Source organism: Pogona vitticeps, chromosome 3 (assembly GCF_051106095.1).
Source record: "Pogona vitticeps strain Pit_001003342236 chromosome 3, PviZW2.1, whole genome shotgun sequence".
In the NCBI taxonomy this organism is placed as follows: Eukaryota; Metazoa; Chordata; class Lepidosauria; order Squamata; family Agamidae; genus Pogona; species Pogona vitticeps.
The window spans coordinates 149,939,610-149,966,899 of NC_135785.1; the positions used below are offsets into that span (position 1 = coordinate 149,939,610).

At 40.9% G+C, this 27,290-nt stretch overlaps 1 long non-coding RNA gene across 1 annotated transcript in view; it reads right to left on the minus strand.

Moving 5' to 3' along the window:
- Nucleotides 1-27,290, minus strand: part of LOC144588449 (uncharacterized) — a 61,704-nt gene that overhangs the window by 14,240 nt on the left and 20,174 nt on the right. The gene's annotated exons all lie outside the window — the stretch shown is intronic.

A 27,290-nucleotide genomic window follows, 5' to 3' on the forward strand; every position in this document is an offset into this window, starting at 1 on the left:
GTTAAGAAAAGACCTTGAGAGATGGCATTAATTGAAAGAAGGTAATAAATAGCATGAAAAACCACATTACTCAAGACAATACACATTAAAAATATCAGCACATCTGCTGCAGGCAGTAGATTTGCTATAATTTTATGAGTTTAATCTTTTTTGGTAAATACGGCCAGGAGCAATGTAATGCATATAAACTTCCAAATGTGTGGGGGGTGTAAATGAAAAAAATCAAATTCATATTATTGGATGTAAGTGGTGACTGGATTGTCAAAAGAAGGTAGATTTTTATTTTTCCACCTTTCAAGTAAATCAGATTTCAATTTGTTCTGTGACTAGTATTCCCAATTTGAAAAACTCAGGATGTATGAGGGGGTCCTAAACGGGTAGAAAGAAATACCGCATCAGAAAAACAAAATCATTTATTCATCTTTCAATGTAAATTGCTGCTAAGCCTCCGGCTTATTAAAAACACATACAATTTGGATTTTCACACTAAATAGCTCCAGTCCTTACTATTTCCACATCTTCAGCCAATGTACGTTATGCTAATATATGTCAGTTCATATTTCCACATTTAAGAAGACAACAAAACCTTACCCCTATTTACTGCACATATTAAAACAACATATGAATATCAGTGGGTACAGAGGGTTGTTTGGAGGTTGGCTAGAAATATGGGCAACTGGTGTTCCTAAAACATGGGGTTGCTGTAAGTCTAAAGTATCTTATCAAGCCACTATTACCACAGTATCCCTTGGTTTACTACCCCAAGTCTCTTTGTTGTGCCCTATCTATGCTGAAATAGTAAGCACAATATTAAACTGAAGCATCATTTTGAGGCAACATATCATTGGATGCCAGAGGGTGGAGACAAGTAACAGAAGAAGCCTGTTGTGTTTTTGATGCATTTGGTTGTGACTGCCACTGGATTAGACAGAAACAAGAGATTTATTCCATTTCCTTAACCATGTTCAAAGCAAAAGTAGACTTTGAGCCATGAATCCATAACACTAATTGCTACACATTTATCGTCCCCCATACAATTTTTTCTCTTGCAAAATCCATGTTACAGAACACCACCCAGTAAGTCTATGAGAGAAGACTAAGCATCTATTCAGAGAAGACAGTCTATTGCAGCAAAGCAGCAGAAAGTCTTGTGGCACCCAAATGGCTGACAAGTTTTAATTCTCATAAAATTATGTGGATGGCAGCTCACTTAAGCCTAACAGAAAAATAAGCAAAAGATTGCCAATAGGTGGTTAGTATTCAGGACTTGGACTGCACTTTTGTCTTGAAGCTCATATAGGTGTGGTTTGTTGTGCCTCGGTAACTTAGGTGTTATGTGTCAGACCCTAAAAGTAACTCAGCTACTAGTTATAGCAATTTTTATGCAAAGTAACTAATTAAAGCTAACTAAATTCTTGTAATTAGTCATCTCAAAGCTCTGGATTTAGGAATATCAATCTGAGAGACAAGGAAGCAACAAAGTAGACAAAGAAATGAAGAAATACTTCAGGAAATCCTAACTTACGTTATATTAGAGCTTCTGTCCCTGTTGTTCTTCATTGGCATGTTGCCACTTGTGAAATTGTGATGCATAAAATATATTTGTGTTAGGGAAGGAGGAAAACTGGTAATGTATGTTTCCCTTGGCAACTTGGAGAAATATTTGGGCCAAATATTCCAGTATCATCACTTCTGCTCTATGTTTTCAAAAGTTCTGCTTATATTTTAGTGAATCCATGAACAAAGAGCAGTCTATATCAACTGGCCACTCTCTGACTGTCAGCTTATTCCTGAGGCCAGCCCATGCATCCAAATGAAGGGGTAAAATGGAGTCGAGATGTTTCTAATGTAGTGGGGCTTTCATCTGGAATCTTGCATGATTGCAGCTCCCCATGGAAGCCCATCCACCTTTTCAAGTGATTGAGTAACGGTTGAGGGTGTGATGAGAGGGGCATGGCACTGGCAGTGCAGTTAGCTGGTGAGGTTATATCTTCAGTCCATCCCACACCATCCCATGAATTTACTGAACACAAGAGCAGTACTTCTGTGGTAAGCTACATATGGCAGCTTTCTCTGGTGACAGGCTCATGTTGTTTAATTGACTCTGTTTACTGTTTATACAGAGCATTCTGCAGCATACTAATGAGCTCCACAACACTGTTTGTCATGGGGGGAAAACAGCCCTAAAACCACATGCACTCTGGAAATGGAACTCAGCAGCATAGGATCAGGACCAAAGTAATCTCTGCATTATTAAAATCAAATAAAAATAGTGCTAATTATTCAGTCAAGAGGAACAGTATAACTTCTTTAATTTTTCTACCTTAATTAGGGGCAACTTGGAATTCAACCTGGGGAAAATGCATTTGAATTCAGACTCAGAGGCACAGGTCAAATGCAAATTGTCTGGGAATTCTTAGCAAGAAAGCAGAAAAGTGCTGCTGTTTGGGTGCCTAGAGAATATTTGTCGTTGGCCTTGTTTGGCATATTTTTAAACTAATGCATAATCATGAAGAGAATGTGAATCTGCGTTGTTTGAAATTTTAAGACACTACTTAATAAATATGGTTTAGGATATCTCACTAATAAAAGAGGTCAAACACATTAAAAATTATACAAGCAATGGGGACTAAGAAAAGATACCCAAAGCTGTTGTGAGTATTAAGTAGATGTGGGGAAAATGAAATTCAGATACAAAATTAAAGCAGCTGGCTTACATGCACTTATCTGCAAGTAAGCCCCACTGAATTTAAGAGGGCTATCTTCTGAACAGACATAAATAGGATTACACTGACTATGAGAGAGCTAGAGCATCAGCAGCAGAAACATGTCTGGGTAGCCCAGATTGCCACCAAAGAAATCTCTGTCTGGGGACTTTTTGCTATAATTTTCTCATGCCTGAGCTTTAAATACACTTCAGTATAGATCTGGCCACATTGTGACAACTTGATCTTTAAGAATGAGGGGGAGATAAAGAATACAAAAGAATTTCTCACAAGTCAGAGCCATGTGCAAATTTGAAAGGCTCTCAAGCACAAGGCAAACTATTAAGAAGAGTCTCTCTTTTTTTTCTTGCATCAAAATCTAAGCAGGAGAAGAAAGTTATTCAGCTCCCCCTTCTCATTCATCCTTTCTACTGTTTATTAATTTTCCCAGCTTCACAGCAACACTTTCATTTTACCATATTCTGATTACTCCCTAGAACAGTGGAGGAAACACACATCGTTTCTAAGAGACAGTGAAAGCCAGACTCAAAGACATCCTGGCTGTAGTGGGTTTGGAAGGGGTAGAAGCCTCTGGTGATGGCACAACGGCCTTTGTGCTAGCACAGCCTCCTTCTGCTGCCTCATCTTAGATCACAACTGCTTTGTTGTCTAAACTCAGCCAGCAGAAGACCCAAGCATCCCCACACTATAATGGGTTTGAATCCAGCACAATCAGCCCTCAACCATCTCTGCTAGTTACTGTTTTACCCTTAATCTAAGGAGAAAGCCCAAAACTGAACAGGACAAAATACAATTATTGTTATATTCATCTTACTTGTGTGTATTTGTTATACTCAATAACAACAGTTCTGTATCATTCACATTGTTCTGATAATTTTGTGGTTGCTTTGCATAGATTATGATTCTGTTTAGTTGCTTCTTATATGCACTGATAATGTATCTTTATTATCATACTCTCTCTCTCTCTGTGTGTGTGTGTGTGTGTGTGTGTGTGTGTGTGAGTGAGATGTTTATTTTTTGTTTGTTTCAATAAAATAACATTTCTATAAAACTCAAGTGTGGACATTTTTTAAAAATAGTTTTATATATTTCCCATTGTTTTCCAACAATATAATGCATATAAATAAACAAGAGTGACCTGATCTCCCAATCTAGAAGTATTGCACAACCTGGATCTGATAAGCAACACATTATGGACCTGCATGTTTAATCAGAAATCTTTATCCTGGTCACTCCTTCACAGTCCACTCTGTATAGGTACATCAACAGGACTACAGCAATAATCTCTGTTGAGGGCCTACGCATGGGTGGAGCCTTTGTCTGAAAGAGTAGAACTTTGTGTGAGAGTTTTGCCTAGGGCAGATCATATGATGCTTCATCTGCAGGTAAAATGAGGGTCTCCAATGTTTATAAGGAAAAAAGTGTAACACTGGCCTCTCAGCCTCCTTTGCATGATAAATCATAAGGGAAAAGGAACAAGTCTTTATTTCACTTCCATTGCATATCAGACTATGCTTCTGGATTTTGGTTAGTCAAATAAGATTGCTTTATCAGGGTTTTCCTTTTTATATTTCAGGATATGATATTAGGATTCCCACCCAGTACTCTGTATATCTTTTGTATGGATATCTTTCTTTCATACAGCTTAAGACATAAGACATAAGAAATTTATTTGTCATTGCGCTCACAAGTGGGTGCAACGAAATGAGGTAAATTGATGTATGTTTTCTTTAAATGTATTTGTTGAGGCAGGGATCTCTTTTATCTCTTCTACTATATCTCATCACCATGTTCAAAGTAATGTATAAATTAGACCTTGTTAAAATAAATGGTTCATATGAATGAGAACTTTAACTAAGGCAGGACTGGGAATCAACTCAGCATCTACAGATCCTATTATGTAGTGCTTAGCAAATATGAACAACCCACTTTGGATGTTGATTAAATGAAAGCTTAATTTGCCTCATTGAAATTATGCTATATTGTTATACTTCCCTAAGGAACTCATCATGCAGGTTACAATTCACTGGGGTTCGTTGGCCAAAGTTAATTGGACGGAAGGAGAAAAATGAAAGAGAAGACTGATTGAAGATATTTTCCCCCATGTTATTCAAGATGTAAAATAAAAAGTGTGCAAAAATGAGACCGGACCATGCTGCAGAAAATAGCATAAATGACAGAGGTTTCTTCTATTTGAATGCATATTTGGCTCTGTAGTGACAGCAAAATAAGAGCAAGATGTAAGTGACCACTTTACTTCAATGAAAACATTCTGTCTTTAAATACCTACTTTCTTCAACTAATGGTGATTTGTTGTGATACCATAACTCCTTCTCTCATACTTCTGTGGTAAAAAAAATTCTACAAAGGGAATTCAGAAAAATATATATCTGTGGATAACTAAGTTATGTTTTCATGTCCTCTCAAAAATAGTATAAAGGTCACATTTGAAAAGATAGTGTTCTTCACCACCAAAGTAGCTATGCAGTGCCTTAAAAAGTGTTGAATTGGCAACAATCTTGTCTCAACATTCTACACTGTCAACTACTGGAGGAAAAAAAATTGAGAATGCAAACCAAAGTCTAGGTTAAAATACTTTTGAAGTTAAATTCAGCCTTTACTATACTTCACTTGCACTCCAGAATGAAGAAATTCGTCACTATTTGTTAGAGATACAAAAATGATTCTCCAGTGTTCTTTGTTGATACCAAAGTTTAAAAGTTCAAACAGAATTTGCTACTACAAAAGAGCTAGCTGGTGCATTGTAGTATTTATTAATAACCCAGCGATTTTTCCAAACATTGGCCTGCAGATATAGTTGAAGTGCAACTTTCATCATTCCTGATAATTGACCACAGTATCTAAGGATTATGGGAGTTCCAATCCAACAAAATACAGAGCTTCAAGTCTGAGAAGGGGTGCCCTAGGGCAAAAAAGATCACATGGGGATGTTACTCTCAAAAGACAACATATAGCTTGAAACCTTATCAAAGGACTCAACTGAAATGATTGTGCATTTGCAATAGATTCTAGGAGCAGAACACAGATAGTTTGTTCTTTAGGGGGGAAAGTTGTCTAAAGAGACACGTAGTAGAAGTTAGTAAAATAATGAATGGTATGAAGGAAGTGGAAAGAAACAGACTTTTCTTTCTCTCAGTTCCAGAACATTATCCAAGAGAAAATACAGAACTAGTTTTAGGATAAAGGATATCATAGGCATCCTTCAGTCTCGAGAGACTATGGTAACATACTCTGTATGGAAGACTTGGATATATTCCTTTACATAATGCACAATTAACATAAGAAATTTTATTAGTGGTATGGCTACTGCCTAAAATTAATTTTTTAAAAAAGTTAAACAATGTTATACAAATGGCATCATTCAATTGCAACTAAACATTATTATGAATTGTTCCAATGTACTATGCCTCTGACAAGACTGCTGAATAGCTCAGTGGTTTAGATATCTGGTGCCAAGTCAGAGACTTGGGAATTCAGTTCCCCACTGTAGTTCCTTCAGAGGGCCTGGATTTGATAATCCATAGGGTCCCTTTCTGCTCTGTGGTTCTAAGAAGAAGATGATGATTGGGATTTGGAAGTAACAAGAAGCTATGATAATCACTATTATGTCCTCTTAATGAGCCCTCAGGACTGATCAATTACTGAAAGAAGAATAAAGCTTGACATTGCAAAACATTATCTTTCTATTCTTTCATTAGATTATTATCTTGTCTTTCCACTGCAAATAGTGCTTAAGGCAGCCAACAGCAGTAAAATACCAGATGAAACACATACCATAGCAAGCAAGACAAAACACATATCACAATAATGAAGAATGTGAGGAAGAATATAACCAAGAATGGCACCCAACACACCCTTCAGCACCTCCATACTTAGAAAAGTTAACTTTAGGGGGAAATGGCTCAAAAATCCTGTTTTCTCCTCTAAGGAGTATGAGAGAAATATTGTCATGTCTTCAGGATCCCAGCACCCTGAGGCTCCATACACTGCTTAAAAGGGCTACTTTTTTTCCTTTAAGAAAAATATTCTCAGCCCAATAAAAGGTCAGGGAACATTTTCAGTTAAAAATGGCTAACCGTGGGGTGTGGGGTTGTGGAAGTAGGTGTAGCCCTCTGAAATCCATGTATCAGCATGATTAGCTGTCAGGGCCACAAATATATGGAGACTGTTAATCCCTGCAATTAACAACAACAAAAAAGCAAAGCAATTATAGTTTTGCTTTAACTTGAAACTTAAAATACTCATACAGTGATGCCTCGCATTATGATGTTAATTCATTACAGCGAAATTGCTGTAGAATGAAAACATCGTAAAGCGGTTTTTAAAAGCCCATAGAAACACATTAAAACCCGATTAATGCATTCCTATGGGCTTGAAACTCACCATCCAGCGAAGAGCCTCCATAGCGCGGCCATCTTCACTGCCCGTGCAGTGAGGAATCTGTCCCAGAAAACAGCGGGTGGCCATTTTTTTTACCCGGCGGCCATTTCGAAACCACCGATCAGCTGTGCAAAAATCTTCATTTTGCAATAATCGGTTAGCGAAGCAGGTAGCCAATCATCGCAATGTGAAAAAAAAACCCATAGGAAAAATTGCAAAATCTTTGTCGTGATGCAATTTCTTCAGTGCTCTTCCTTTAACTCTGGATGCAAAACTTAAGACAGACCAAACTTAGTTTAGAAAAAAATACTCTATTTACTTATAGAGCTTTAACAGCTTATCTTCAGCATAACATAACAGCATATACAGTAACTGGTTACTCACAACCCAGTACAATATGACAGCATGACTGTATATGCTGTCTTAAGTTTTGCATCCAGAGTTCAAGGAAGAGCACTGAATTCTGTTAACTTTCCACCAGTTCTGTCCAGGGAGCCATATTCTTTCTTGAAAAAGCTTAAAATGTTTCTGCTAGTACTCAATCAAGGAGACCACAGCTGTTAGTTTGCAAGACCTGAGAAGAGCTATTAACGATAGGACATTCTGGATGTCATGACACACTAAAAGTAACACAAGGCACATAACATCCTTAGAGGTTTTGAATGTGGCCGTTTAAATCTCCAAGCAATTGTATAGAGATAACATGGATGGAATGGCTGAGGTACCCTACTACCAACTGGGGACTATAACAGGATATAGCCACAAAAACTTTACTCGCATATTGCATGTTTCCAAAAATATGTCCTTAGCCATAGGGACTAGAAACTTTGCTTTTAAAACTAAAAAGAACCATCAAAAGGGCAGATAAGCAGGTGTAGAAACATGACTTCTAAAACAAAAAGGTTGGTGAACTGGCAGTTAGCAAAGATTTGTCACAGAAAATTATCAATCCAAGAAAACAACAGTTTTGTTATAACCTCCATTAACAACAGAATATATATTGTATGAAAAATAAACCTGTATAGAAAAGAATAAAATAAAAATATTTAAAGAAAATAATAAAAGTATTATTTCCAGGCTCTGTCAATAATAATAATAATAATAATAATAATAATAATAATAATAATAATAATAATAATAATTTATTGTCATTGTAAGTATATACACATACAACGTATGTGTCAAGTGTGCAGATATACCACAGACAAATAAAAAGTAGCAACAGCTACAAAAAAAAAATACCATTGGATAGTCTTGATTTCCCACGTTAAACAAGCTTCTGAATATTTGTCCTGTATTATTCCTGATTATTCTATACAACCATTCATGCAAACATGAATCCCACACAGCCCTTGTGGCCAGGAAGGAGTTAAGTTCCCTTCCTAGCTGACAGTTGGGCCCTGATTAACAGGTTCAAAAGTTTAGATTCCCCCAGACAGGAAGTCTGTTTCCCATTTCAAAAGGAGTGCTACGAAACTCAGCAAAGAAGTGTGTGTGTGTGTGTGTGTGTGTGTGTGTGTGTGTGTGTGTGTGTGTGTGTGTGTTTGTGTTTGTGTTTGTGTTTGTGTGTGTGATAGAGATATTTTGCCTTCGTCGTTTTTATCCCTGTCCCATAATGTAAAAGTTGACAGAAGAACTGTCATATTTGACTTATGTGATAATATCAACATTTAGAGGCACAGAGTGCAAATACCCTTGCACCTGTTTGTCTGGAGTTCATAGACATAGCTTTTTTGTAATGAGTTTCTATATAGGAAAATACCATCCAATAAATGGGGAGGTGAATTGTAGCTATTTGTTTATTTTCAATTACAGTCAAAGCATGTATTGAAAAACTGAAGAACTATGCTTCAATGCAGAACTGAGGTCTAGCGATATGATTTTGCTAGTACTTATTCCTATCAGGATGAATGGATTATTTATTAGCAATTTCTGAACCACTCTTCATAATTTCACAAGGGTGAAACAAGGGGTTCTTGCCGGTTCCATGGCAAGTTCATAATAGTTGCACGGGAATTTGCCAAAAAAGTAATGTATGCTTTTCCAAAAATGGGAGGAAGAAGGGTTGATGTGTCAATTTTCTGCTCTGTTGAAGCTGCCATGGTGACAAGAAAATGGTCAGGAGCAAAAGACGGTTTATATCACAGGCCACTGGCTTGTAGTTGTTAGGTGTTTGGGTTTTTTAAAGAATCTGCTATAGTTACTTTTAAAAAAAAGATATTTAAAAACTGCAGTTAAAATTACTCTTGGGTTCTTAGGACTATAACAGTAACTAATTAATATTTAAAAGTATTTTCATTTAGCTGGTTGAATTGTAGAGGTGATGTTTTATTTTGGGGTGATGTGGGGAGGGATGGGGGTCCATAGTTCATAGACCTTATTTATTCTCTGTTACCTTCTTTGATTGAAGGCAGAGATATGATGGGGAAGATTCCCTTTCTTGTTTTTCTCTGGCTGGTAGAAGGCCCATATTCTCATTTCCTACTACTCTCCCTGACCCATCAAACTAACTTCAAACTCAATCGCATGATACTGAAACTATTCAGAAGAATCCTAAAACTAATCCATATTCTGAGAAGCTGTACTTTCCACACAGAGACAATCTAATTCTTTCAGGACATTAGTTATACTCTGTTTATATTTCAGAATTAGACTGGGTTTCTGCTGAATAAAAGGAGTATGGAAAAGTGGAAGGCAGAAGGCTGTCCGTAGATCCAGAACATTTTATTCTAAGAGCATTTTGGAATGAGCGAGGAGGGTTGGGAGTTCCTGCTCCATTTGCTGCTCATGCCTGTGACACGATATTCAAAGTGCTGCCCTAGCATAAAAATCGTCATCAAAACTATTCGGTTTATTCGTTCGAACTGTCCAACCTTCTCACTGTTATGTAAAAGGAATATTAATTTGTTCCTGGAGACTTAAAGTCACAGTCACTTATCTCCTTCTCTTGCAGAAGCACTGGATATGCTACCACATGCACTACCTAGGTGTGAAATTTATTGGTGTATTGTATATTTTTAAAAAACCCAGTTACTGTTGTCATTCCATCCCAGTCTTATGTTAATAAGAGAGATAATATTTAAATATCATATTGTCATGTGAAATTGATTTAAACTGAATGAGAAAATTTCTCTGTTTAGTCCAATGCTGTCCAATGACTATTCATTCATTCATTCATTCATTCATTCATTCATTCATTCATTCATTCATTCATTCATTCATTCATTCATTCATTCATTCATTCTACCACCCCATTAGCACAATGCACAATTCTGAACAGTTTACAATGTGGTAAGAAACACAGCAAACCATAAGCTTAAAATAAAAACACACAGAGAAAAACACGAAAACTGCAAGAGGTGTCCTTTGCAGATAAAAGGTGGAACACAAGGTACAAAATCAGGCAGTGTTGCAATGAAAGGCCTCTATGAAGAGCAATGTTTTCAGGAGCATTTTAAACATTGGGAGGGATGAGGCCAGGTGCAATATTTGATTGCAAAGTTTTGGTGCCACCACAAAGAAGGCCCAAATTCACATGGATGATTACCTGGACTCCTTCAGAGTGGCCACCTGGAGGAGCACTGCCTGGGAGAACCTGGTGGAGCAGGTAAATGACCTTGGGTAAAGGTGATCTGACAAGTAGCATGGCCCCAGTCCATGAAGGGCTTTGTAGGTGAACAGCAGAACCTTGAATGTGACCTGGAATGCAACAGATAGCCGGTGCAGGCAAGCCAGAACTGGGGATATATGATCAAACCTGCTGACACAGCTGACAATCCGGCTGCAACATTCTGGACCTACTGCAGTCTCTGGATCAGTCTCAAGGGAAGCCCCACATGGAGAACATTGCAGTAGTTGATCCAGGAGATGACCAATGCATGCAGCATCATCCTGAGGGCTTCCTCATCTTTGTATGTCAGTCTTTTTCACGTTGGGGCCCCTTGGTATATTGTACCACAACTCCCAGTGACCCCCAGCCATCATGGCCAAAGGTCACAGCTAAATGTCTAGTTTTGTGGTGTGCATTTCCTTTTAAAATGTTAATGGCATCTTACAGTGTGTGTGCGTGCATGTGAACACACAAAATCAGGATTGGCACAAAATCAGTGGGGGAAGGCTTTGGTAAATCTTCATATTGATCCAGACAAAACACTAGAATTGAGATATTCAGCGAGTTTCTAGTGTATGGTTAAAGATTCAAGAAACGCTTTTCAACATTCCATGTCTTTGTCTGATCCCCTTTGTGGATGATGTTAAAATGTGAAAAAGAATCAGTTATCACCCTGCACCTTGAGTGATGATGATGACGACTTTTCGTATTTTAACCTGTTCACAAATGATCTACATAGAATTACTGGTGAGTAACAAAGTGAGTAAGGAAGATACCTAGTGTGCTGCAATGGATACAGTAACAAATTAGGATTCATAAAACCCAGGTTTGAATCCCCACTCTGCCATGGAAATTCACAAGGAGGGTTGTGGATCTTGTAAAACCATTTCTGAAATATCTTACTTAGGGGAAGCTTAAATGATGTGCTTCTGAACAGAATAATGCAAGTCAAGGAGGGAAAAAACAAGATCCACTGCGTGTTGTGTGATCAATCTTTTTAACACTGATGCAATTGCAGCTAAACATGATTCAAAAACTAGTTCCTTTACCAGTATAATCAAGACCTTACTTTGAAGTCTCTGTGAGGACCACTCTAAATTGATTCCTACTTGATTGCACATAAGACACTCAAGGAAGTGTCAAAGTTTGTTGATGTTATCCGGTTCTCTAAAGGAAGGGAAGCTCTCAAAAATTGCAAGACAGAGACACAAAGGCTTTATTGAGGTTTGTTTATTTGCAAGATAGAGACGCTACTGCAGATAGCGGGGAGAAAGCGAATCACCTAATTAAGGTGATTATGGGTTTCTCCAAAGAACAAAGGAACTGGTACAATCTCTTATAGCCTGTCCCTTCAGGGCGATTGGGGTGGGCTCACAATCTCCTTAAAAGGTCATTAAGTTAGTTAGCAATAATTCATTGGATTAGTGAATACACATTTTAAACATGCGCAGAACAATTAAACAGATCACTTTCCCTAAATCGTCTTTTGTCTTTTGTTAACCTCTGCATTCCATTCTTATCTACTGTAAGCATGTTGCTTCTCAAGAAGCGTTAGTCCTTGAGCTGCGCAAGAAAGAAAGGGGGAGGGGGTCGAGCCTGCTTTTACGAGGCTGGATAATCTCTCTTCTGAATAAGTCTTTCTAATGGCCTGTTGCAAGTGAGAACAATAGCCTGCTTTTACGAGGCTTCTGCCTAAATGAATAAGTCAAACATTTTTTTTCTACTATCAATCCCCCCCATTTCCTTTTTTTACTTTCTTTGACTTATTCACAATTATAGTTCTTCCTCTTCTTGAGCTGGGATAATTTTGTAACTTATCTCTGATTCTCTTATGACCATCTGCGTTTTCGGCATCGCTGCTTGGACTGCAGAGTTAATCATGTTTCTTATGATGGGGAGGACACAGGGGAGCAACATTAGCCCCAACATAAATATTCCCACAAAGAACAATGCTTGCTTCCAATTATTGAAAATTCCGCCCAACCATCCAGCATTGTCCATGATTCCTGTCCAGTTTTGCACAGGAACATGAGCTACTTCCCTCATTCGCCCCGTAATTTCCGCAATTGCCTCTTGGGTGTCTCCTATTTCAAGACAGCAATTTGTTAAATTAAACTTTCCACACACCCCTCCTTCTGCAGCTAATAAGTAATCTAAAGCTAACCTATTTTGATATATAGCATTTTTAATCTTGGTATTTTGCTTTGCTAACAATAATAAAGCTTGCTCATTTTCCCTTGTAAGCAATTCTACTACAGCTTGAAGCCTTATAATTCTATTGAGCATATAAATAGGCGTCCTATAGCCATAGGAGCCGTCTTGGGCCCAGCTCGCAGGATCATAGTAGGCTATTACTCGTTCAGGGGGCCACTCGTAATCCTTCCATTGGCCTATTTGCAAAGACCGTTTCTGTCTGTTTGGGGATTCTTCAGCATGTCCTAAGTCTGCCCCCTTACTCAAGGGAATCATGAAAAAGAAAGGTTTTAAGTGCCCCAAGAAGCATGTTCCAGTCCAATTAGGCAGTAGATGGGAGTAGGCTACCCTTCCGCATATCCAATACAACCCTGCAGGAGCGTGTCCGTCTCCAGTTAAACTACCGTTATGCCACAGGGGTGCAGCTTCCCCTGTCAGGTTTACCCAAGGGTTGCTTGACACATTTCCCCATACAGATAACTGTGTGTTATTGATGATGCGGATACTCTGACAGTTCGAATCTCCTAACGCAATAGGTTTCCCTATTCCATCAGGGGTTTGTTGAATGCATGCTTCTCCTACTAAGTTATTAGATAAGTCCCACCTAGTGTTACTAGAGTGTTTTGGCAAACCTGTAAGGTTATAGGGTTCAGCTGAGTTCCATTCGATCACTTCCCAAGGCCATTGGTCTCCCTTAAGGGTACCTCCACAGATATAACAATTTGTAACATTCATGGTGGTAGCTATTGTTTGTGCTAATTCAACAAATAAATTTGTTGTCCTGGGAGTTAAGGACTGTTCCCAGGGGTCAGATTCCATTTCCTTCCAGAAAGTTTGATATACCACCCTATCTTCTCCAATTATTCCCTCTTTAACTTGTTTTACAGTAAAGAACCCTCCGGGATCATCACCCTTTCCATCAATTCGTAAGCCAAAAACTTTAGACCACAGATTACGGTTATCCCATTTCTGGAAGTTCAATATGGTGAGGTTGACAGGATTACAATGTCCCCTGGCACAGTTAGGACCCGCACCGGTCCTTCTCTGGAGACTTGCAGCTGACCCGGGTGCCCCTCCCCAAGTTGCCCACCAAACACACGACCAATACGGGACAAACCATTGTCTCCAGCTGTTGCACCCGTTCCAAGCAGTAGATTGGATCCCTATGTATTTATGTTGTGCTTGATATGATCGTTCCCACCAGAGGTTCCCACAACTTCCCCAATAGTCGTAGGATAGGAGTTCGCAAGCATCAAAGATAAAGGATACTGGACCTGACTCTGGTCGCATTTCTCTACCAAATATGTGGCCGTGTCCAGTTTTTCCCACCCTCAATTCTATCCATATCCTTTCTGGTTTTTGCTGTGGGTCATAACAGACAGGCTTTGAGTTACCCACAGTGCAGACACTGTATTCTACTTTGTCAAATGTACACTTAAATACTGTGCCCGTACACTTATAAACTGACTTGTAAATTAAGGTCTGATGCTCTTGACTTCCCTTTCTTGTAGTTGTTACACAGGGGCAAGAGTTGGAGTCTGCTCCTTCCGCCTGTAGGGCACAGCTCATCAAGATCCCTAATACGATAATCAATTTGCCATCAACCCTTGGTTTGCCACTAAACATATGCCCAATATTCTTCCAAGACACAAGAGGGGTTAGCTTTACCTTCGCCTGTAGTGGGAGTTCCATTCCTCGTCCGGACTGGGCGCTGACCATGGGCTTTCGTTCCTGCACTTCCAACACGTTTCGCGGTGCACCGAAGATGCGTAATGGAGTCATCCCTTAGGAATGGCCTCTGCCTGCGCCGAGCTATCGGATCGAATTCTCCACGGATAGCTTGCAGTTGGCGTTTTTACAGCCCACAAGCTTTCGTCCCACAGCCCTTCAGGATATCCCACCTTCAGCTGTACCACCTCAAGGCCGGGTTCTCATCAAATTTGGTTTCTCTGACACTCCAGTGGTGAGGGCAAAAATGACAATACAAGAAAAGGGGTTTACTCCTATCTGGGGAACCCAAACTACTGGGAGGTGAAAGTGCGAGGGCAGAGAGGTCACTCCCCTTGGAGAATGGTCTAATCAGAGTCTGACCCCAAGCTAGGGAAACCTATCCGGCAATTCTCGTCAATGTCTTCTCCCTCAGAGTAGCTATCAGTATCAGTACTTTCACACAGCTCTGAGTCCTTTGTAATGGGACAGACTTTGCAGTACTGATTATGCCACCACCATGAATCCCACAAATCGGTAAAAACCCCGTTGAAGATTTTCCTTTCCCCTACCCACTTACGGGTTCTTTCGTCCTCCAGTACCACCTGATCACCAATGGAATATCCCTTGAAAATGTAAAGTCCCCCGAGACTCCTGTCTATTCTCAAATGTACCTGCCAAGTCTGGACCAGATTATTAACTTTTCTTACCTCTATATACACACTAAAGAAAGGACAATATTCATGCGCTAACCGACTAATGGACATTACGTATGTCATTTAAAAATAGTCTTTAGTCCGTCCTTGGACACAGGCACGACTTCCCACCGTCCCTCAGGGTCGACTGCATGTTTGGCTCGAGTATGGTGAGTCCAGCCAGCTTCCTCAGTTCGGATGGCAGTCTCTGTTGTCAACAGTATCTGGAACGGACCAAACCATCTTGGGGCGAGCGGCTCACTCTTCCATGCCTTGATATAAGCCCAATCTCCGGGGTGGAAGGAATGCACTGCTACCTCCAATGGCGCTCGTTGCACCGAGATGCCTCGTTCCCTATTATCGGAGAGAATAGAGAATAGGGCCAGCAGATACTTTCTTATAAAGGCATCCTTCAACAAATCTAAATTAGGGCTCACTCTCTGTGTACTAACATCCCAAATTCCCATCCCGTACAGGCTTTCAAAAGGCGAAAGTCCTGCAGTGCTATGTGGCTTAGTTCTTATAGCGTATAAAGCTAGGGGCAAAACCTTCGGCCAGGGCAACTGCGCTTGTTGCATCAACTTATTAATTTGTTTCTTTAAAGTCTGGTTCATCCTTTCAGTTTTTCCTGAACTCTGAGGATGCCACGGAGTATGTAGCTTCCAAGCCATGCCCAGGGTATCAGCCACTCGCTGGAGCACCTTCTGAGTGAAGTGCGTACCCCTGTCGCTATCCATTGATTGGATTAACCCATATCTACAAATAATTTGTTCCAATAAGATTTTACACATTGTCCCTGCTGTTGCCCGAGCCGTAGGGTAAGCCTCTACCCAGCCAGTGAGCTGATCAGTTATCACCAAACAATGATTCCAAGGTCCTGACTTTGGCATATCAATAAAATCACATTGCAAATGTTCAAAGGGGTGGACGGCCAGAGGTCGTCCTCCCATTTCTACCTTCCTTGGGTTATTCTTATTTACCTTTTGGCAAGGAATACAATGAGCCAAAATGGTGTTGGCATGTGACCACACTTTCTTCCCTATATATTTTTGCAGAAAGGCTGAGACCAGAGCCTTAACTCCCCAATGTCCTCCCTCGTGCAATGCCTTGAGGACTTCCCTGACTACCCCTTCGGGCAGCCATTGTCTTCCATCTCTCAACTTTAGTATGCCGTTCACCATTGTAGTTCCCTGCGCCTCTGCCAATTCAAGCTCCTTTTGTGAATACACCAAAGGGGCAGTGATCTCTTTACTGGTAGGAATAAGGGCTGCTAAGAGGGCGGGAGTCAATTCTTTTTCCGCCGCTTTTCTTACCACTTCGTCAGCCAGCCTGTTTCCTACTACCTCCGGGGAGTTTCCTTTCTGGTGCCCTGGAATGTGGATAATAGCTACCTCGGACAGGAGGCTCAACACTTCCAGGGTATCCAGTACCAACTGATGGTGGGCCAGATTCTTTCCCTGGGATGTAAGTAATCCTCTTTCACTCCAAATTTTTCCAAAAACGTGTAATACACCACATGCATACTTAGAGTCCGCCCAGATATTTACAGATTTTCCTGTGCTTATTTCTAAAGCTCTTTTTAGGGCATATAATTCTGCAGTCTGAGCTGACATGGACGGGGGAAGGGGTCCAGATTCAACTTCAAGCCCCCCATCCCCTACCACCGCATATCCAGTTATTCTTTTCCCATCTACTACTCTAGAGGAACCGTCAGTGTACAAGTTTCAAGCTCTCTCTGTTGCTTCTTCTTGAAAATCTTCTCTAAACTTTGTCTGTAAGTCAGTCAGGGCAATCATTACACAGTTCCTTCCTGACAGTTTCTGATAAACCCTCTGCTGGGCCACAATGGTTGGTGGTGGTCAGTATTAGGTCGGGCTTTTCAAGGAGAATAGCCTCGATCTGTAGCAGCCTACTGTCCGTCATCCACCGCCTAGCTGTATGGGTGAGGATAGTCCTATGCTGGTGCGAAGAATGCAGGACAATCGCCTCAAAGGGATACAGTTTTCGAGTTAGTTTTACCAATTCGGCTGCTGCCGCACAAGCTTGCAAACAGGTAGGCCAGCCCAACACTACCGGATCCAAATGTTTAGACAAATATCCAATTGGTTGGTATCGTCCTGCCTTCTTCTGTGCTAGTACTCCCTTGGCCACCCCGTTACTCACGGTTACAAATAGGTGGCTAGGTTTCTTTGGATCTGACAAAGCAACATGCCCTCCTTTCCCAGTATATTATGTTCCTATGTTGCATTTACTCCTGGAACAATCTGTTCCCATTCCTCCTTTGTTCTCAAATCCTTCACCTTAAAACTGAATTATACGTATATATATATATTTTTCCTAACGATTTCTGGGCTTGGGCTTGATGTAGTTGTTTGCTATAGGGATCAGAACCATAGCCCATAGTTTGCAAGGCATCCATGCCAATGATTAGATCCTCTGTGGCTTCTGGATCCCATATAACTTCACTCTCAATAAAAATACCACACATGTTCACAACAGTCAGCAGAAGATTCCCTCAACTGATTGGCCTGATACCCTTTCCAAAAGTATACCCTCTATTAGTTTGATCCAGGTAACCTCTTAAACTGTTAAGACTGGTAGTGGCCCCTGAATGCAGAAGTGACTTCTAAGGAATTCCCACAGAAAGTGCCTATGTAACAATCCTGGTAAAACAAGCAAACCATTCCTGGTGCGAAATCAACCCCCCTTGTCTCTCCAGCTCCCACTTTGTGCATCTGGAGAAGCAAGGAGGGGGGGTCTGCTTGCTATCTCTTATCTACTAACCTATTTCTTTCTCCTGTCTTCAAACTCTCTTCCCTTGCATTTCTCTATACATGCATCACCGCCAACATAGCTCTCTTTCTTCTCCTCCTCACCTCTGTTCTTCTAACTTGCGCTTTGTCCTTCACAACTCCGAAGCCTTCTTTTCAATAAAGGCTCTCAAACACGTACTCTGCCAACAATCCACATACTGCATCTTTCATTGTCCTGCCTGTTTTTCTGTGGGATTTCATAGTCAACAATTCCCCTAGTGTCTTTTGTGTGTGTGTGTGTGTGTGTGTGTGATTTTCCCCATTTTCTAAGACCCATTCTCTTAAGGCTGCAACAATGCCAAATCTGTGAATCAATTATTGTTATCAATTGCTTTCCATAGTCCAACTACAAATTTTACAGATCCAGAAGTGTAGCTTTCCAATAGGCTTTTACAGCCCTTTTTAGATGGAAAAGAGTTACCCTGATAATCATCATCACTAAAGTCAGAACAAAGATCATCCTCATTCTCGATTTGCCTCTCAATTCAAGGCATTTCCTTTGCTGACATGTCTCAGTGTCCCTGCACATGAGTATCAGCTTCAGTTACTATGTAAGATTCTCTGTATGTGTTTATACAGTCGATACAGAGTGTCCTAACGCTGGCCGGGATCTCCCTCCCTCAACACCAGGTGATTTTTTTTTCCTTGTGCCTACTCTTAACCCTTTATACCCCAGTAAGTTTAACAAGCCAATAGAACTTTTTCTCACTCCCCTTCTGCTTAACACTTAATGGTTTCCAAATGGGAACCTCCAAAGAGACTCCATTCACTCCTATTTCTCTTAGGACTCCTCCTGGGGATTCCATTTCATGTACACTTTTGGACAACACTCTCTGTGTCTACTGAGAAAGTTACGTTTCCTTCTTCTCTTTTGATCCTTTTTCCTTCAGCTAACTGTAGTGCTCAGCTTAGCGCAAACAGTTCTGCTGTCCAAGCTGGCATGCACTATTAATTTTATTAAGGACTCCTTTCCTGAATCTCCTTTCTTCTCTAGCTCCCCTTTCCCATTTCCCTTCAAAACTCCTTATCTGATCTTTCTTTGCTCCGCTCTTACTTTTCCTTGTCTGCACCTCTTTGCTTCCTGCAATAACTTTCCTTGCCTTCTTTACAATATTTCCAATTACTCCTCTACTCCCTCCTTTCCTTACTCTCTCTCTTTGCCTAGCTTCACCCAAGTATTTCCTGAGCCACCTTAAAAGTGAACACAGTCAGGGCCCCTTGCCCCCCTTCCTCATCCCCTTCTCTTTTTCTTCTTCTCTTCTAGCCACTACTTTCTGAGCTTCTGCTAATAGCTCTCCTGTTTCCCGTGCTTTGGAGTGGGTTGCTGATCCTGTGGGCAGCGTCCCATCCTCAATTCTATTAATAATTTCCTTACATTTAGTAGTTAATTCCTTAACCTCCTCTTTTCTTAATGGGGTGGAGCAGTACACAGTCGAAGCAGTGCTTCCAGGTCTCCTACTCCGGAGAGGACTCAGCTGTTCTTCCTCTCTCAGTATCTCGTTATACCCTGGCAGCTGAACCAGAGCTGGGGCCAGCGCGGCCGCTTGTGCCGGCACCAGCTCCTGTTCCACCACGACTCCGGGCGGGGCCGTTGGAGGTGGAGGCTGATGGTTTACAAACTCCAACGGATCAAATTTTGACATTTCCTCACCTTGTAATTTAGACCCTATCAACTCTCTACTTACAGCTAGCCGTACCCCTTCTCCAAATTTGATTAGGTACCATATCCAAGAATCTACATAAGGGGTACGGGGCGGATGGGTGAGATAGACACCATCTACCCTCTTGATGTCTTCAAAGTCGTCTGAACCAAATTTTGGCCACTTAGGGCGAATGTCGAATTGCGTCCAGACTTTCGTACACATATGGACCATTTCCTTCTCTGTCTGAAACTCCTGTACCTTTACAGACTCCCAATGCAGCAACAGTTTGCCCAGCGCACTGTTGCTTGGAATTCCTAACTCCCTTTCGCCTAGCGGATTTGGAGTCGGGGCGTCCCCCTCGGAATTCTGGTCCCCCCGGGACCTCCTGGACCCCAGGTCCTTCTGAGACGTCTGTCTGGTTTCCCATCCCACGGGAGACAAGAGACAATTAGGGAAAGGGTTTTGCGTCAAGAGTAAGGGGTTTCTTGAACGCGGACACGACAGGGTATCGACAATCAGTCACACAACCTGACCCAGGGTACCGGATCACACATCGGTTACCGTAGGGAACTGCAGGTTCACTCACTCCTTCATTCACCCAACGACAACCAACCCTTTCAGAGTTTCCCACTTCAACTTACCAAGGTCCGTTGGTCCGCTGGCCCGTTGGTCCGTTGGCCAGCCGGCTTGAAAAACCTCTCGCGTTCGTGCCTCTTTCCGAGTTCTTGATGCCAAGCAGCCAAAGCGTCGGCAAGGAAGCGGCTGCCAAAAAAAAGGAGGCAGAGGCGCCCTCCGATTCACTTTACCACCGCCTGTTCTGCCTGACCTCAACTGGACCAAAGCCCAGCCCCAATCGGGGCGTTTAGAGGATCCCGGACGAGCCCCCAAAATTGTTATCTGGTTCTCTAAAGGAAGGGAAGCTCTCAAAAATTGCAAGACGGAGACACAAAGGCTTTATTGAGGTTTGTTTATTTGCAAGATAGAGACGCTACTGCAGATAGCGGGGAGAAAGCGAATCACCTAATTAAGGTGATTATGGGTTTCTCCAAAGAACAAAGGAACTGGTACAATCTCTTATAGCCTGTCCCTTCAGGGCGATTGGGGTGGGCTCACAATCTCCTTAAAAGGTCATTAAGTTAGTTAGCAATAATTCATTGGATTAGTGAATACACATTTTAAACATGCGCAGAACAATTAAACAGATCACTTTCCCTAAATCGTCTTTTGTTTTTTGTTAACCTCTGCATTCCATTCTTATCTACTGTAAGCATGTTGCTTCTCAAGAAGCGTTAGTCCTTGAGCTGCGCAAGAAAGAAAGGGGGAGGGGGTCGAGCCTGCTTTTACGAGGCTGGATAATCTCTCTTCTGAATAGTCTTTCTAATGGCCTGTTGCAAGTGAGAACAATAGCCTGCTTTTACGAGGCTTCTGCCTAAATGAATAAGTCAAACATTTTCTTTTCTACTATCATTGACATCACCAAATTATTCAGGGCAGTTAAAACAAAGGGGAGGGCAAACAACTCTGAAGGTGCCATTAACATGGGCATTAAAATGGCAAAGTGAGTTTACTGTAAACAAGTATAAAGTGATGCATATATGCTAAATATAAGACTTAAGCCTGGGTAAGTCTTAAGTCTGATCCAACATGAATCTCCTTATGCCCTTGCATTCATAATTTTCAAGACTGAATAGTAGTCGTGCAGTGGGCAAGATGAAGATACGGTGATTCACCAGGTATCTAAAAACTCATTTAGTTTAATTAAGTAGTCATATATTTGACCTCAAGGTCTTCAATTTAAAATTATACAAGCCATAGAAAGTAGTCTATGCTTTCTCTATTTAAACTATGGCTGGTGCAGAGAAACTTGCACTGTTAGCAATTTTACAGTGGAGGAAGGGTTATACTCTTAATGTCTTATGCCCTTGGTTGTGCATTGAATGCAGCTGGTGAAGAAGACACTATTGAATGTACACTTGCTCAAAATAGCTATATGACTGGCAACAGTCAACTCTGTCTTTTGGCTCAGTTACATTAATATGATGGTGTACTATACATCAGTTTTATTTACAGTTTATTTACCCTTTGTTAGGCCAGTCTTTAGCTAATTTTCTAACAGCCCCTTAGATTTTGCCATCCTCTAAGCCACCTGATCTTCATGAAAATAGTAACAAACTTCCTTCCTATGCAGCTCCTGCTGCTTTTCCAACAGCCTCTTCTTCCCTTTCTCTTTCCCCCTCCTCATTCAGCAATGCAGCAGATGTTATCTGATGTTATGGCCCAAGGAAACCCAGAGGATATTGCTGCCGCCCTCCCTCTTATGTCTGCATGGAGCTTTTCTTTAGACAATGGCCATTGATCAACCCAGACAGTGGTCCAGGGAGACATGTTAATGACAAGGCTATGTCAAATTGCATAGAGACCCGTATTATAAATTGGTCTGCAATTTTGCATTGACCTTTTTCAAGAGATACTGACCCCAGATGGAAAAGGGAACAGGCAGAATGTAAGGAGTGATTGTGATTTGTCTAGGAGAGTCACCTAGACTTTCCAGGACAATGGAATGAAGGCTTTTCTGGGCTTGCTCATAGCCTCCTTTCAAAACAAACAAAAAACAGAGGGATCAAGCCCGAAGATGTTTAAGATGTAGTATCAATAGCATTGTTCAAATTAAATCATTTAACTGTATCTGCAGGTCAACATAAGTTGTCACCAGTAGAGAAGCTCTTTCATAAAGAAATCCCCATGGAACAGCCACTGGTGACTTATAAGCAACCTCCTGACCCTCAGTGGGAGGGCCTAGCCCCTTTGCTAACATGGGGTCATGGCTATGTTGCTGTGCTTACTCCCAGAGGTCCTTTGTGCATCCTGGCTTGGTGTGTGAAGCCATATTGTGGGAAGAATGAGTTGGCATTACACCCTGCAGAACCCAATTCCGAAATTCAACCCAGCGATGGCCCTGGAGCAGGACCAGATGACTGCATGTAAGCGCCCAGCCCTACCTGAAGGCACTGAGCCCAAAGTTACTTGGGGGATGATAAAGATGTTGAGTGCTGATACAAAAAGAATTCTAAATCATCAGCAGATCCTGGAAACTCCTGAAACTTTTCTAGCAGCCATTATCTCACAACTGAATGCTAACTTCTTGACACTGTTGTGTTGTGTTTTCATTCTTGAAATTATGCTCTTTATACTCCTCATAAATTGCTGTTGTTTCATTCAATGTATAACAACCTTCTTTTCCATAATAACTATCTGTTTCAAAGCCTTGCCTTCAGGCCTTTGCCGAAAAATTTATATGTAGTTCGCAAATATATGAAAGAATATATGCCTTTGCTTAAAAAAAAGGGGGGGCAATGTGGGAAACGTCTGCTTAAAGGTTGTAGCTGCATTCTGTTCCAGTGACATGCATACACTAGTGGCAGGAAGCAGCAGCTGACAGCAGGTGTGGTAACCCCTTATACTGCCCTTTTGTTTAGAGGTAGTGCATAAGATCAAAGAGTTATTTAAGTCAATCCTGGTTGCCATTAGCTAACTAGTATTCTTTCTGAATTCTAACAACATATTAAGTAACTCATGCTAAATCAAGAAAAAGAGATCTAAGGACATTGCCTGCAGGGGGGATCCACTGGTTCGGATATCCGTGTGGTTGACTCCATTGTTCTTTCGCTAAGGCAATTAGCCTTCCTTTGTTCCATGATCACCCACAGATGACAGCATGCTTCAAGGCCAGAAAACTCACCACTGAGTGGTATTATCCAGATAAAAGGTATACTGGATTCAGATAAGCTTCGCACTATGGTAGGCCACCTTGTGAAAGGGGAATGAAAGTTAATAATAAAGTTGTGGCCCTCGTTTAACCCAGCCTATGTCTCTCTCCTCTTTATTCCAAGCTTGATGGGCAATGTAGCTTGTGTGTACCTAATACTAATACTAGAGCCATTTTACAATAAACAGCTATCACACAGATTTAAGAAATAATTGTCTCATGAACTCTAGAGATCATTTTGCATCATATTTCTGAATCTGACTGTCCATGAGAGGTAAATAGTGAGGGATGTAATAAGATGCTTCCAGTGATGTGGAAATGAATCAAAGCTGCTACCTGTTATGACACACTATCTGAATGCTGGCACCTGTTTAATCATTTCATTATCTTTCTCCTGGAAGAATGAAGTCAACTGAGTTAAACATACAGTTAACAATTCCCAACAGGAATTCTCTACATCACTTAATGATCAATTCACTAGGCTGCTTATGCCAATATATATGATTATATATTATTAATAGCTATTGAGTAATGAAGTCCAGCCTGATTTTGCAGAGAATACATTAGAAGAAATCTATGAAATACATAGCTCCACAAGGAATGCTTTAATTGAATGCTTCATGCACAGGTAATTTCCCAGTTAGGCTACTGCAATGTGCTGCATGTGGGTTTGACCCTTATAGCAGCGCAGAGGATACAGCTAGTGCAATATGCAGCAGCTAGGCAATTAACAGAAATGCAAGAAGCTGTATGATTCCTGTTCTAAAGGCTTTAGAACAGGAATCTGTTCCAAAGTTGCTGATACCCTTCTGGTTCAAATATCTTGGGACCTCAACAGAACAAAATATCTCTTCTTCTATCTAACAACCTGAGTTCTGAGATCTCCAGAGGAACTCTCCTCAGTGATCCATCAAGGAACACAGTATATTACATGAAGACAAAGAAGGTATCCTTTTTCTACTATGGCACTGTAACGGGCAGACATAACATCACATGTCCGTCACAACTGGGCAGTGAGTCATCAGCCTATGGTGTGACGGAGGGTGGAACTTAAGGGGAGGAGCTAGTATAAAAAGGGGGGTGAAGAGTGTGTGAAGGGAGATTGGAGATGAGAGTTTGAGATGAGAGCTTGTGCTGAGGGTTTAAAGTGATTGTTAGTTATAGTGAGTGAGAGAGCCTGTCAGTGTGAAATAGTCTGTGAGAGCCAGTGATTTATTTACAGTGATTGACTTATTGATTCTTTACCAGTGATTTACTATTTTTATTTCCTGTAATCAATAAACCAGCTTTTGTTTTTCAAAGTTACACTTGTCCTTCGTTTGATTTTCAAGGATAAGTTGGTGGCAGCAGAGTTTAAAGTGAAATAGCAACCACTCTTTGAAGTTTGAGGGTGGCTGTTACAGGCACTGTCTGTGAAAACCTCTCTTGACTGGTGTCCTGATTGGCACCAATGTTGGCACCGCTGAATTATTACTGTTGTTACAGTTTAAAGATGCCAATTCTAATCTTTTCATTTCTAACTGATATTCTGTTTCTTTGGCTCTCATTTCTAGTTGTCTCTTTTCTGTTTCAGCTCTTTCTTTTTCCCTTTCTCTTTCCCTTTAAAAATCTAACTCCTTTTGTCTGGCTTCAACCTCAGCCCTAATCCTTATTTCTAACTGTCTGGCTTCAGCCTCAGCTTTGAGCTATAATTGTTGTCTTTCCTCAGTTCTGGCTTTTTCTCTTATCTTTAATTATTTTAATTTAAATTCCTGCTGTAACCTCCATCTTTCAAATTCTTGTGGGGTTAACTCCCCATGAGGTCTCCTCCTGAGTCCCTTCCTGTTCTATCATTTCCAGACAGCTCTCCTCCTCCTGAGGTAAACTTTGCACATCAAATATTTCTATAACTAACTTTTTCCCTTGCTTAGAAGGCATGTTTCTATGTGTTTCTTTAGACACGTTGGTTGGTTTTTTTCAGAGGCAGTCAGGCAAGCCTCGGTTTAAAATACTTTTTTCCTTTTTTGTTAGGTAGATTGAGACACCGTAGCTCTCCACTGGCAGCTTCAGAGAGCTACTTTATTTCTTTGGGCACCTAGCCTCACTGTTCCTGTGTCTTGAGACCCAGTTTCTTTTTGCCTCCAGACACTCAGCTATTTTAGAAATATTTCTCTTCTTTACTCCTCAATTATTTTCAGTCACCTTAACTATTTCTCTTGACCCTGGCTTCCACTTAGGTTCCCCTCAGTGCTCCCTTTTCTCAGAGCTTTGGGATCTAAAGCTAGCCCCTAGGTCCTTCCTTACTAAGCGTGAGGTAAACTTTTAAACCCAGACTTCTTGCCAAAGTCTTTTTTCTGCCTTAGTCTTTCCTAAGGTCTGTGAACTAGAGTCCCTTTCCAAGCTGTTCACTAAAGAGCTCTAGGGTCCCTTACTCCTTTTTCCACAGCCTTCAACTATTAGGTCCCTCATACTCAGAAGATTTCTCTTCACTTAGGCTCACTCAAATTTATTCATTTTGAATCCCACTGTGCTGCCACCACTTTTGTCATGCACCCCTAGTGTCCCCTGTTTGGTTTCTCCCTCACAGGTTCACCTTCGGACACTCTGTCCTTTTCGCCCTTTTTCGCTGCCACCAGAGGGTATTACCCTCATTGTACCAATTATGAATCTCAGATGATTGCTGCCAAATATAACAAGGTTTATTTGAGATTAGATAGGTAAGTCACAGAAGTAAAATCATGAATGTTCTTTTATTATTCATTTAATAAATGGGGATTTGATTACATGTATGCTTGCTGGTATTCATTCATTTAATCAAGATCTCAATATATTCTGCCTGTCCATCTATTTCTCATTACTTTTAACTCTTTAATATTATCTAACACACCAACATTTCAATCTCTTGTCTAAACACTTCTCAATCTTCTCCCTCTAACTGACTCTCTGTCTCACCCAGTTCTGTTGACTCTGCCCCTCTTGTCCTGTCATAGGCTCCTGCACTAGAGTTCTAAAATGACTGACAGGAGTGATGTATGGGCTGTCCACCACAGAAGCTTCAGAATCTCCCCTATAAGCCCTAAAAGCTTGGTGAAGTTTGGTTATCAAATGTCCAAGTTATAAACCAACAAGCAGGGCCTCCCTCTGTAGAGTTTTCCCCAGGCATTTAGATACTCCAAAATCACAGAGAAGCTTCTACTGACACTCCTCTACAATTCTTCCATGTTTGGTGAAGATTGGGTTCCAGACATCCAAGTTATATACTTGTGAAGTGTGTCCCCCAAGGAATGTGCCCTTCAGCAGATGGCTTGGGAAAATCCAATATTCACTTAACTTGGAGGGCTAGTAGAGGAGAGTCAGGAGAGGCTTGCTTGTGAATTTGGTGTCTTTAGGTGCTTGGAAGGCCACTTCATAGCCAGATGAATAAAAATCACTAAAAATTTGTTGATTCATATTCCCTGGGGGGCAATGATTCGTACAAATATGAATTGACAAATTAGTGATTTTTGAATAAATTTGGTGATTTTTAAAAATTCATGCCCATCTCCAGTATCATTTAGCCTGCAAACCAAATAGAGGATCCATACATAGCCCTAGGTTGGAGGTATTTAAATCTCTTCATCTATGGGCCCTGTGTTACTCAAGGAGTGCCTTCTCCCATATGAGCAACCTTCCTCTGTATTCTTCCATCTTTACTAATGTTATGATGTGTGCATTTCACTTCATGTCATGACCTCAGGAGAGGGGTTCTGCAGCAAGG